Below are 11,529 nucleotides of genomic sequence, written 5' to 3'. Positions count from 1 at the left end.
TTACTAGCTTTCGACAATGCTAATCCCGATTGCCAGGCTGCTCTGTGACTTATCGGAGGGAAAGCACATTTAAGTTGATTATATGAAGGCCTGTGATGGCATCGGAGGTAATCTGCATCAGGCTACTCTGCTAGCACAGGCAACGGCAGGACTGAGAGTGGATAAAGGAAATACTCCATTTCCTGGAGCTTGTTTTAACTGTGGGAAGCATGGTCATACTAAAAAAGAGTGTAGAAAAAATCAGTGAGTCAGGCTGCCAGATAGGGGAAAAAAGAAAACTGCTGAGCCTGAAATATGTCTAAAATGTAAAAAAGGAAAACATTGGGCTACTCAGTGTCACTCTAAATTTGATAAAGATGGAAACCTGATTTCAGGAAACAGCATGAGGGGCCCGTCCTGGGCCCCATTCCAAACTGGGGCATTTCCAGCTCAGGCCATTCCCTCACCCTTGTGCCATGTCTATCCCCTGCCACAACTGGTAGTGCCACAGTAGATTTATGCTGCACAAAAGTTGTGAGTCTTCTGCCTGGGGAACCCCCACAAAAGTTCCCAACAGGAGTCTGTGGACCTTTGCCAGCGGGGATGATAGGATTAGTTCTAGGCAGGTCTAGTTTAAATTTAAAAGGGGTACAAATACATACAAGACTCATTGATTCAGATTACAATGGGGAAATTCAAATTGTTATGTCTACTTCTGTTCCCTGGAAAGCAGAGCCCAGAGAGTGCATAGCATAGCTCCTGATTTTGCCATATGTGGGAATGGGAAAAAGTGAAATTAAATGAACAGGAGGATTTGGAAGCACAAATAAACAAGGCAAAGCAGCTTATTGGGTAAATCAAATTACTGATAAACATCCTACCTGTGAAATAACTATTCAGGGAAAGAAATTTAAAGGTTTGGTCAATACAAGAGCGGACATTTCAATCATTTCTCTACAGCACTGGCTGTCCACATGGCCAATTCAACCCACTCAATTTAACATAGTTGGAGTTAGTAAAGCCCCTGAAGTATATCAAAGTAGTTATATTTTGCATTGTGAAGGGCCTGATGGACAACCTGGGACTATTCAACCAATTATAGCTTCTGTACCTATACATTCATGGGAGTGAGGTTTATTACAACAACGGGGAGCACACGTTCTAATTCCAGAAAAATTATGTAGCCCTCAAAGTCAACCTATGATGCATATAATGGGGTATGTTCCTGGTATTGGACTAGGAAAGAATTTGCACTGTTTGAAAGAACTGCTTCTAGCAGAAAGACAAAGCTCCCACCAAGGTTTAGGATATCATTTTTTATGGTGGCCATTGTTACACCTCCAGAATCTGTCCTTTTAAAAAGGTTAACAGATAAACCAATTTGGATAGAACAATGGCCACTAAGTAAAGAGAAACTGGAGGCTTTAGAGAAATTAGTTCAATTAGAAAATGGGCACATAGCTCCAACATTTTCCCCTTGAAATTATCTAGTTTTTGTAATTAAGAAAAAATCAGGTAAATGGAAAATGTTAACTGACTTAAGAGCCATCAATTCAGTTATACATCCTATGGGAGTATTATAGCCAGGTTTGCCTTCTCCTGCTATAATTCCAAAGGACTGGCCTTTAATAGTCGTAGATTTGAAAGGCTGTTTCTTTATTATCCCTTTAGCTGAGCAAGACTGTGAACGGTTTGCATTTACAATTCCTGCAGTAAACAACATGCAGCCTGCTAAGCATTTTCATTGTTTTACAGATGGGTCTAGTAATGGTAAAGCTTCTTATTCTGGCTCAAAAAGTAAAGTTTTCCAGATGCCCTATACTTCAGCTCAAAAAGCGGAGGTTGTAGCTGTAATTGAAGTATTGACTGGTTTTGATATGCCTATTAATGTGATTTCTGATTCTTCATATGTGGTTCATTCCACACAGTTAATTGAAAATGCTTAGTTACTATTTCATACAGATGAACAACTGATGAAAAAAACAAAAAAGGGGAAGAAACAGGGATTACAGGACAGCCCATGTACAATTGAATCTAGCATTATTAACTTTAAATTTTTTGAGCCTGCCCAAATGCCAGATGTTATCAGCAGCTGAACAGCATCTACAGAAACCGGCTGCAAAGACAGAAGCAGAACAACTGGTTTGGTGGAGAGATCTGATAACAAAAAGTTGGGAAATAGGTAAAATAATAACTTGGGGTAGAGGTTATACTTGTCTTTCTCCAGGCCAAAATCAACAGCCAATGAGCCAATGTGGATACCATCAAGACACCTGAAACCTTATCATGAGCCAGATGACGAGGAAGAATTTCTGGGAGGATCCTGAGGATCCCCTGGTTGCAGCCATGTTGAGGCTGATGCTGAGGAGGACCCCAACTGTCATGAGCAATACCCGTTGAACACAGCCACCCACCTGGGGACAAATCAAGACACTGTCACAGATGGTGGAAGAAAACCTGAGGAAAGTGGAACAACCAGTCACAATGAGTAATTTAATGGTAGCTATGATAGCGGTGATCACCATTGCCATAAGTCTTCCTTCCGCAAGGGCTGACACAGAGAGCAATTATACTTATTGGGCATATTTATCAATCCTGGCTGGCAATAATGCCTGGATGTAATCACCCTATGACACAGTAACACATGCTTTTGATCTCAGTATTTACCATAATAAATCTGCTCCTATAATTGAGGCATATCACCCTCAAAAACATATTTGTAAACAAAATAGAACCTGGCCAGAAATAATGAGTATACTTGTTTAGTAAGATTGCATTGCAGAACAGGCAGAGGTGCTACGCAACAATTCCTATGGAATCATTATTGATTGGTCCCCCTAAGGGGATGTTTAGCTTAAATTGCACCTCTCAGTCTGCGTGCCATGGCCACACTAGTTCAGATGGTCTGAACAAAATGGTCAGATGGTAGAAATGATAAGAAGTATGGCAAAAGTTCCTATTATCTGGAACCATGGTGGTATAGTGCCACCTCAACCTCAAATGATATGGCTCATTGTAGGAGCTAAACATAAGGATTTGTGGAAACTATTAATAGCTCTTAATAAGATCAAAATTTGGGAAAGAATAGAAAAACATCTAGAAAGACACTCTATAAACTTGTCTTTGGCTATTGCAAAATTAAAAGAACAAATATTTAAAGCATCCCAAGCACACCTGGCTTTAATGCCAGGAACTGGAATGTTGAAGGAAACTGCAGACAAATTAGCAGTTAGTAACCCATTAAAATGGATAAAACACTTGGAAGCTCTGTGATTTCAATGATGATTGTGCTTTTAATCTGTGTTGTTTGTCTTTGTATAGTCTGCAGATGTGGATCCTGACTCCTGTGAGAAGTAGCTCACTGTGACAAAGTTGCCTTTGCTGTTATTGATTTGCAAATCAAAGAAGGGGCACATGTTAGGAACAGGCCCCCCAAAATCTGGCCATAAACTGGCCCCAAACTGGCCACAAACAAAATCTCTGCAGCACTGTGACATGCTCATGATGGCCGTAATGCCCACGCTGGAAGTTTGTGGGTTTACTGGAATGAGGGCAAGGAACACCTGGCCCGCCCAGAGCAGAAAACCGCTTAAAGGCATTCTTAAACCACAAACAACAGCATGAGCGATCTGTGCCTTAAGACCATGCTCCTGCTGCAGATAACTAGCCCAACCCATCCCTTTATTTCGGCCCATCCTTTCATTTCCCATAAGGGATACTTTTAGTTAATCTAATATCTATAGAAACAATGCTAATGACTGGCTTGCAGTTAATACATACATGGGCAAATCTCTGTTGGAGGCTCTCAGCTCTGAAGGCTGTGAGACCCCTGATTTCCCACCTCACACCTCTGTATTTCTGTGTGTGTGTCTTTAATTCCTCTAGTGCTGCTGGCTTAGGGTCTCCTCGACCAAGCTGGTCTTGGCACTTCTCACTTCTGAATATAGGCCTCCCTGGAGTTTTTTTTTTTTTTTTTTTTTTGCAGGGTCTTGCTCTTTCATCCAGGCTGGTATGCTGTAGTGTATTCATGGCTTGCTGCAGTCTGGATCTCCCAGGCTCAAGCAATCCTCCCATCTCAGCCTCCTGAATAGCTAGGATCACAGGCATGTGCCACCATGTCTGGTTACTTTAATTTTTTTTCCCCTTAGAGACAAAGTCTCACTATGTTGCCCAGGCTGGTCTCACATTCCTGCACTCATCATCTGCCTGCCTTGGCCTTCCAAAGTGCTGAGATTACAGACATCAGCCACTACACCTGGCCATCCCTGGAGCATTTCTCCTCCCTTCCTTCCTTCCTTCCTTCCTTCCTTCCCATTTTTCCTTCCTTCCTTCCATTTTTTCCTTCCTTCTTTCCTTTCTTCCTCCTTTCTTCCCTCCCTGCCTCCCTCCCTCCCTCCCTCCCCTCCCTCCCCCTCCCTCCCTCCCTCCCCTCCCTCTCCCTCCCATCCCTTCCTTCCCTTCCTTCCTTCCTTCCTTCCTTCTCTTCCTTCCTTCCTTCCCTCTTTCCTCAGAGTCTCACTCTGTGCCTTCCTTCCTTCCTCTTTCTTTTCTCAGAGCTTCACTCTGTTGCCAGGCTACAGTGGTATGATCTCGCTCACTGCAACTTTCTGTCTCCCAAAGTTCAAGCCAATTCCTCTTACCTCAGCCTCCTGGGAGCTAGCCTAGCGATTTGTGGACATGTGCACGCACACCCAGCTAAGTTTTTTTTTTTTTTGAGATGGAGGTCTCGCTATGCTCACCTAGGCTGGAGCTGCCAGTGACGCGCGATCTCGGCTCACTGCAGTCTCCGCCTCCCAGGTTCCCGCCCATATCTTCCTGCCTCAGGGGCCTCCTGCAGTATCTGGGACTATAGGTGCCCGCCACCACGGGGGCCCAGCTAATTTTTTTGTATTTTTAAGTAAGACGGTTTCACCCATGTTTAGCCAGATGGGTCTCAGTCTTCCTGACTCTTGTGCATCCACCCACCTCGGCCTCCAAAGTGCTGGGATTCAGGGCTGAGCCACCATGCCCAGCTGCTTAGCTTTTGTATTTTAGTAGCAGATTGGGATTTCACCATGGTTGCCAGACTCGGTTTTGAGCCTCCTGACCTCAGGTGACCCGCCCTGCTCAGCTTCCTAAAGGCTGCAGCATTATAGGCATCAGCCACTGTGCCCAGTCCCCTGGGGAGCGTTTTCTTTTAAGGTGGGTCTTAGAGGTGATGAATTCTCTTAGTTATTCCTTGTTGTGGATTTTTTTTTTTTACATTTTTTTGAGGATGGAGCTCTTACTCTGCTTATTCAGCGATGGAGTCCAATGCGCTGTGATTCTAGGGCTCACTGCAACCTCCACCTCCCCTGGCGTTCCAGTGATTCTCCTGCCTCAGCCTCCCAAGTAGCTGGGATTGCAGAAGACCATCACCATGCCCAGCCCTTAAAGTTTGGTATTTTTAAGTAGAAACGGCGGTTCATCATGTTGGTTCAGGCTGGCCTCGACTTGACCTCACATGACTCCACCTGCCTTTGCGCCTCCCAAAGTGCTAGGATTACAAGCATGAGCCACCATGCCCAGCCTTTATTTGCTTACGATAAGCATTGCCCTGGGGCCTACAGTATTCTTGATAGGCCATAGACAGTGCTTTTTCTTACTCTAGTTTGAATATACCATTCCACTCTCTCTTAGCTTTCAAGTTTGTTATTGCATAAATCCATGCCTAGTCTTACTGAGGATTCTCTCATAGTTACCTGATACTTTTCTCTTTCTGCTTTTAATAATTGTTACATTGTCTTTGATTTTTGACAATTTGATTAATTGAATTTAGAGAGGACCTGTTTGGTCAAAACTATTATTTTATTAAATATGCTTTTCTAATATTTTACCCCCCCACCCTTTATCCTTCTGGAAATCCACAATATCAATGTTTTTTCATTTAGGCCATGTGTGGTGGCTCAGGCCTGTAACCTAGCACTTTGGTGAGGCCAAGGGCAGGGACTTGATCACCCTGAGTCAGGGGATTTCGAGGCCAGCCTGGCCAACATGGTGAAACCCGTCTCTACTAAAAATTGCAAAAATTAGCTGCGGTGTGGTGGCGGGAGCCTATATCCTAGCTACTCAGGAGGCAGAGGCAGGAGAATCGCTTGGAACCAGGAGGCATGAGGTTGCAGTGAGGCCAGGATCATGCCACTGCACTCCAGCCCGGGCAACAAAGAGTGAAACTTTCTCAGACAAAAAAAAAAAAAACCAAAACAAACAAAAACAAAAAACAAAAACAGTGTTCACTTAGGGGTGTCCATAAATCCTGCAGCCTGCCTGCCTTCTCCTCCTTCCCTTCCTTCCTTCCTCCTTCTTCTTCTTCCTTCCTTCCTTCCTTCCCTTCCTTCCTTGCTATTTCTGCTTTTGTTTGTTGTTGTTGTTGTTTTTCAAAGTTCCTCTTGTTGCCCAGGCTGGATGGCAGTGTGCAATCTCAAGCTCACTGCCAGCCTCCACTCCCCGGGGTTCAAGTGATTCTTCCACCTCAGCCTTCTGAGTTAGTTGATTATAGGGTTGCACACCAGTACGCCCAGTAATTTTTATATTTTTTAGTAGAGATAATGTTTCACCATGTTGGCCAGGCTGGTCTTCGAACTCCTGACCTAGGTATCTACACACCTTAGCCTCCAAAGTGCTGGGATTACAAGATGAGCCACCGTGCCTTGAATTTCCTTCGCTGTCCTTCCTTCCTTCCTTCCTTCCTTCCTTCCTTCCTTCCTTCCTTCCTTCTGTCCTTCCTGTCTTATTTCAAAAGACATGTCTTCCAGTTCAGAAATTATTTTATATACTTAGTCTAGTGTGTGGCTAAATTTTTATTTAATTCATTAAATTCTTCAGCTTTGAGATTTCTCCTTTTTTAATCCTATTTTTTTTGTTGTTGAATTTCTCATTCAGATTATGAAATGTTTTTGTGATTTTGTTGAATTGTCTGTTTGTGTTCTTTTGTATCTCACTGAATTTTTTTTCTTGTCATTGTTTTTGAGACAGGGCCTCACCCTCTTGCCCAGGCTAGAGTGCAGTGGTGTGATCGTAGCCCACTATAACCTCAAACTCTTGGGCTCAAGCAATCCTCCTGCCTCAGCCTCCAGAGTAGCTGGGACTATAGCTGTGTGTCACCATCCCCAGCTAATTATTTATTTTTTCTGTAGAGATGTGGTCTTCCTGTGTTGCCCAGGTTGATCTCGAATCCCTGGCCTTAAGTCATCCTTCCATCCTGGCTTCTCAAAGTACTGGGATTAGAGGCATGAACTACTCATTAAGTTTCTTTAAGATTATTATTTTTAATTGTTTTTCTTTCTGGCATTTCCTATATTTCCTATGATTACTGTTACTGGAGAATTATTGTTTTCTGTTAGAGGTGACATGTTTCTTTTTCATGATTGATGTATTTCTACATTGATTTCTACATGTCTGGTGGAAAAGTCATTTTTCTATTTTTATGGAATACATTTTCAAGGGAAAAGTTTATTTGTATGAATGAGTCTTGGGATGTCACTACAGTGGGGTGCATTGGTGTTGGTTCTAGGTGGATGCAGTAGTGCAGTCTCCATGTAGTTTCTTCAGCTATAATCCACACTAGTGGAATCTGCAAGTTTCCCAGTAGCCTAAGCTGAGAGAATCTGTGGTGATGATGGTGTGGCTTTGCCAGAGGTGGGCTCACCTGGCTGTTTCTGTTTCTCAGGTTGGAAGCATGTGTGTTTACACAGTGGGTCAGCCAACATGGGGTCTGGCTGTCTGGAGTTGGAACCTTCAGCCATCTGTGTACTGGAAGGGTATAGTGGCTACTGGCCCCCAGAGAAGGGCACACTGCAGAAGTGGCTATGGTCTCAATATTGCACCATGCCACAGCAGCTTGGCTCACAGGGAGTTGGTGGAGTGTGGGGAGTGTACACTTTGTGCTCCTAATCCAGGGCAAGGCAGCTAAGTCAATTCCTGGTAGATCTCCAAACTGGGCTTAGGACTTGTGAGGACTGTGAGATTCTCCTATAGTACAGACTGTAGGTATTTGTGGTGGCCATGTATCTAGTGAGAATCTTCTGCTTACCTATTCCTTGCAGTGGAAAATCCTTCCCATCTCTGGGCTGATCTGATCCTGGTGAGGGAAATGGGGCTACAAAGGGCAGGTGCCTCCATGTTGCCCTCCTGTACTTCCAATCACCACAGGTGCATCTCCACTTTCTCACTGTACTCCAGTGCTCTTCCTTCAACAATCTAGTCAACTCTTAGCTATTTATTTATTGCCATGTCCTTTCTTGTGGGGGAGACTAGCACCAGGCATCTCTAGTCAGCCATCTTGCTCAAATGTTTTAAATTTTGATGAAGTTCAATTTGCCTATTCTTTTCTTTTGTTGCTCATGTTTTTGGAGTTATATCTAAGAATTCTTTGCCAAATTTAAGATCATGAAGATTTACCTCTGTGTTTTCTTCTAAAAGGTTAATAGCTTTTGCTTTCTTACTAAATTTTCATCAATTTTCTTGAATAGAAGTTTCTTCACTTGCTGTTTACCCTTAGGACTATTTCTAGAGGCTTTGAGAGAGAGAGAGAGAGTGTGTGTGTGTGTGTCTGTGTTTTCTTTTCTTTTCTTTTTTTTTTTTTCTCAGACAGAGTTCACTTTTTTGCCCAGGCTGGGGTACAATGGTGCAATCTTGGCTCACTGCAACTCCGCCTTCTGGGTTGAAGTGATTCTCCTGACTCAGCCTCCCAAGTAGCTGGGATTATAGGCATGTGCTACCATGCCTGGCTAATTTTGTATTTTTAGTAGAGATAAGGTTTTTCCATGTTGGTCAGGCTGGTCTCGAACTCCTGACCTCAGGTGATCTGCCTGCTTCGGCCTTCCAAAGTGTTGGGATTATAGACATGAGCCACTGCACCCAGCCAATTTTTGTATTTTTAGTAGAGATGAGGTTTCACCATGTTGCACAGGCTGGTCTCAAACTCCTGACCTCAAGTGATCCACCCACCTCGGCCTCCCAAAGTGTGGGATTACAGGCATAAGCCACCACACCTGGGCTACATGGTTTTTTTTTTTTTTTAATAATTTTCACCAGTTTCACTGGGGAGCTGGTCAGTGGAACTCCTCACATTGTCATGCCAGTTGTTGATCTCTGTCCATTCATTCTTGATAAAAATCTCAAAATAACAATATATATATTTTTCCCAATGCAAAACAAGAATCATGTTTAATCACAAAAAAACTAGATACATTTATAATAAAGTCAGAAATGGTATAAGAATTTCTACTGTGGACTCTTCCAAGATGGCCAAATAGGAACAGCTTCTGTCTGCAGCTCCCAGTGAGATCAACACAGAAGATGGGTGATTTCTGCACTTCCAACTGAGGTACCTGGTTCATCTCACTAGGACTGGTTGAACAGTGGGTGCAGCCCACAGAGGGAGAGTGAAGCAGGGCGTAATGTTGCCTCATCCGGGAAGCGCAAAGGGTTGGGGATTTCCCTTTCCTAATCAAGGGAAGCCATGAGAGACTGTACTGGAAGGAACAGTACACTTCTACCCAAATACTGCACCTTTCCCATGGTCTTCGCAACTGGCAGACTAGGAGATTCCCTCTGGTGCCTGGCTCAGTGGGTTCCATGCCCACAGAGCCCAGCAATCTATGATCCACTGGCTTGATATTCCTGCTGCTAGCTTAGCAGTCTGGGATTGACCTGCGGTGCTTCAGCTTGGTAGGGGGAGGGGTGTCTGCCATTGCTGAGACTTGAGTAGGTGGTTTTATGTTCACAGCATAAACAAAGCTGTGAAGAAGCTTGAACTGGGTGGAGCCCACTACAGCTCAGCAAGGCCAACTGCCTCTCTAAATTCCACCTCTGTGGCAGGGCATATCTGAACAAAAGGCAGCAGCCCTAGTCAGGGACTTATAGATAAAACCCTCATCCCCCTGGGACAGAGCACCTGGGGGAAGGGGCAGCTGTGGGCCCAGCTTCTCCAGGCTTCAACGTCCCTGTCTGACAGCTCTGAAGAGAGCAGTCGTTCTTCAAGCATGGCATTTGAGCTCAGATAACGGACAGACTGCCTCCTCGAGTGGGTCCCTGACCCTTGTGTAGCCTGACTGGGAGACATCTCCCAGTAGGGGCCAACAGACACCTCATACAGGGGAGCTCTGTCTGGAATCTGGTGGGTGCCCCTCTTGAACGAAGCTTCCAGAGGAAGTATCAGGCAGCAATATTTGCTGTTTTGTAACCTCCCCTGGTGATACCCAGGCAAACAGGGTCTGGAGTGACCTCCAGCAAACTCCAACAGACCTGCAGCTGAGGGGCCTGACTGTTAGAAGGAAAACTAACAAACAGAAAGGAATAGCACCAACATCAACAAAAAGGACATCCACACCAAAACCCCATCTGTAGGTCAGCAAAGGTAGATAAAACCACAAAGAAGCGGAGAAAACAGCAGAAAGGCTGAAAATTCCAAAAACCAGAACACCTTTTCTTCTCCAAAGGATTACAACTCCTCCCAGCAAGGGAACAAAACTGGACGGAGAATGAGTTTGATGAGTTGACAGAAGTAGGCTTCAGAAGGTGGGTAATAACAAACTTCTCTGAGTTAAAGCAGCATGTTCCAACCCATCGCAAGGAAGCTAAAAACCTTGAAGAAAAGGTAAGAGAATGGCTGACTAGAATAACCAGTGTAGGGAAGAACATAAATGACCTGATGGAGCTGAAAAACACAGCATGAGAACTTCATGAGGCATACACAAGCTTCCGTAGCCGATTTGATCAAGCGGAAGAAAGGATATCAGTGATTGAAGATCAAATTAATGAAATAAAGTGGGAAGACAAGATTACAGAAAAAGAGTGAAAAGAAACAAAGCCTTCAAGAAATATGGGACTATGTGAAAAGACCAAATCTACATTTGATTGGTGTACTTGAAAGTGATGGGGAGAATGGGACCAAGTGAGAAAACACTCTTCAGGATATTATCCAGGAGAACTTCCCCAACATAGCAAGGCAGGCCAACATTCAAATTCAGGAAATACAGAGAACACCACAAAGATGTTCCTCGAGAAGAGCAACCCCAAGACACATAATCATCAGATTCACCAAGGTTGAAATGAAGGAAAAAATGTTAAGGGCAGCCAGAGAGAAAGGTCAGGTTACCCACAAAGGGAAGCCTGTCAGACTAAGAGTGGATCTCTCTGCAGAAACCCTACAAGCCAGAAGAGAGTGGGGGCCAATATTCAACAATCTTAAAGAAAAGAATTTTCAACCCAGAATTTCATATCCAGCCAAACTAAGCTTCACAAGTGAAGGAAAAATAAAATCCTTTACAGACAAGCAAATGCTGAGAGCTTTTGTCACCACCAGGCCTGCCTTACAAGAGCTCTTGAAGGAAGCACTAAACATGGAAAGAAACAACCAGTACCAGTTACTGCAAAAACATACCAAATTGTAAAGACCATCAACGCTATGAAGAAACTGCATCAACTAACAGGCAAAATAACCAGCTAGCATCATAATGACTGGATCAAATTCACCCATAACAACATTAACCTTAAATGCAAATGGACTAAATGCCCCAATTAAAAGAC

The sequence above is a fragment of the Rhinopithecus bieti genome, unplaced genomic scaffold, assembly GCF_001698545.2.
Source record: "Rhinopithecus bieti isolate Rb0 unplaced genomic scaffold, ASM169854v2 scaffold_12049, whole genome shotgun sequence".
Classification (NCBI taxonomy): domain Eukaryota; kingdom Metazoa; phylum Chordata; class Mammalia; order Primates; family Cercopithecidae; genus Rhinopithecus; species Rhinopithecus bieti.
The sequence above is the reverse complement of the archived record's forward strand: the minus strand, read 5'-3'. Positions refer to the sequence as shown.